We start from the raw sequence: 2,267 nt of genomic DNA, 5'->3' as shown, positions 1-2,267 counted from the left end.
CTGGTCCCCTCTCACACTTGGCCCACGCAGCCCTCTGGGGCAGGTAGCCCCACCTGGTGGACCCCCGGGACCCTCCCGGTGGTCCCGGTACGTTACCGATAGCACCCGAAACTTTTCCGGTGACCAAAACAGGACTTCCCATATATAAATATTTACCTCCGGACCATTCCGGAACTCCTCGTGATGTCCGGGATCTCATCCGGGACTTCTAACAACATTTGGTAACCACGTATATATTTTCGCTATAACCCTAGCGTCATCGAACCTTAAGTGTGTAGACCCTACGGGTTCGGGAACCATGCGGACATGACTGAGACACCTCTCCGGCCAATAACCAACAGCGGGATCTGGATACCCATGTTGGCTCCCACATGTTCCACGATGATCTCATCGGATGAACCACGATGTCGAGGATTCAATCAATCCCGTATTCAATTCCCTTTGTCTAGCGGTATTGTACTTGCCCGAGATTCGATCGTCGATATCCGATACCTTGTTCAATCTCGTTACCGGCAAGTCTCTTTACTCGTTCTGTAACACATCATCCCGTGATCAACTCCTTGATCACATTGTGCACATTATGATGATGTCCTACCGAGTGGGCCCAGAGATACCTCTCCGTTTACACGGAGTGACAAATCCCAGTCTCGATTCGTGCCAACCCCACAAACACTTTCGGAGATACCTGTAGTGTACCTTTATAGCCACCCAGTTACGTTGTGACGTTTGGCACACCCAAAGCACTCCTACGGTATCCGGGAGTTGCACAATCTCATGGTCTAAGGAAATGACACTTGACATTAGAAAAGCTTTAGCATACGAACTACACGATCTTTGTGCTAGGCTTAGGATTGGGTCTTGTCCATCACATCATTCTCCTAATGATGTGATCCCGTTATCAACGACATCCAATGTCCATGGTCAGGAAACCATAACCATCTATTGATCAACGAGCTAGTCAACTAGAGGCTTACTAGGGACATGGTGTTGTCTATGTATCCACACATGCATCTGAGTTTCCTATCAATACAATTCTAGCATGGATAATAAACGATTATCATGAACAATGAAATATGATATAATAATAACTAATTTATTATTGCCTCTAGGGCATATTTCCAACACTTAATTGATGGGAAATCTTTAGATGAGCATGCTCATTTTGTGTGTCATCGTTTGTCTGAAAAAGGGAAGCTCTTATGGTATCATATAAATAGTTTGCTATGCTATGCTTGGAATCTTTGTGAAATTTGTGATTTTACTTGTTGCTCTAAGAACCCTAAAAAGCACCTTCCCTACCTATGTGAGTTCAATGATAATGAAATCTTATCTTCTTATGCAAAGGGTGTTTATAGTTACTATGATATCGAAAAAATTGAAGAATTTGTCATTTTTTAAGGGTGCTCATGAAGTTGCTTCTTTAATTGAAAATTATGATTTTACTCTCAATAAATCTGAAAATTCCATCATACTTAAATATTGCAATGAAAACTTTGCTCATAATGTCTATGTCCAAGAATTTATTGAAAGAATGACCGTTGCTTCGGAAGAAAATAATGATATGCATGAATCTATAGATAATTATGATTCCGATGATTTGATTGAAATATCCCTTGATGAACATGATGCTTGCTATTCTTGTGGCTGTGATGCAAATATTTATGAAGATTAATTTGCTATAGTTCCTTATGTTAAACATGAGATCGTTGCTATTGCACCCATACTTGATAGTTCCTTCGATGAAAAGCATGATTGCAATGATGTTATTATAAATTCTCTTAATGTAAATTGTGTTAATGATATGCAAAACCCTAAGCTTGGGGATGCTAGTTTTGCTATGACTACTATTTGTTGCAATGATCATGATTGGGGTGATTCTTCTTTTGATCTTGAAAATTTATTTAAGCCCCATGATGAATATGAGATTGATAATAGTGTTTGCAATATTATTGAAAGTGGGTTTGGAAGAGTGTCAACTTTAGATCCCACATATTTGGAGAATGTTCAATCTTATGAAGTTTTTGATAAAAGTGGGTTTGGAGAGGTCATGACTTTAGTTAATGTTAATCCCACTATTTTGGAAGAGTGTCAACTTTGCATGCATGTGGATCGTGTTGAAAATATTTTATGTGATAGCTATTTTGTTGAATTTGCTTATGATCCTACATATAATTATTATGAGAGAGGAAAATATGGTGGTATAAAGTTTCATGTTACTAAATTACCTCTCGTTATGTTAAGATTGCTATGGTTTCTTTCCACTTCCT

This window comes from Triticum aestivum, chromosome 7A (genome assembly GCF_018294505.1).
Source record: "Triticum aestivum cultivar Chinese Spring chromosome 7A, IWGSC CS RefSeq v2.1, whole genome shotgun sequence".
Classification (NCBI taxonomy): Eukaryota; Viridiplantae; Streptophyta; class Magnoliopsida; order Poales; family Poaceae; genus Triticum; species Triticum aestivum.
Note: the sequence above shows the minus strand (reverse complement) of the source record.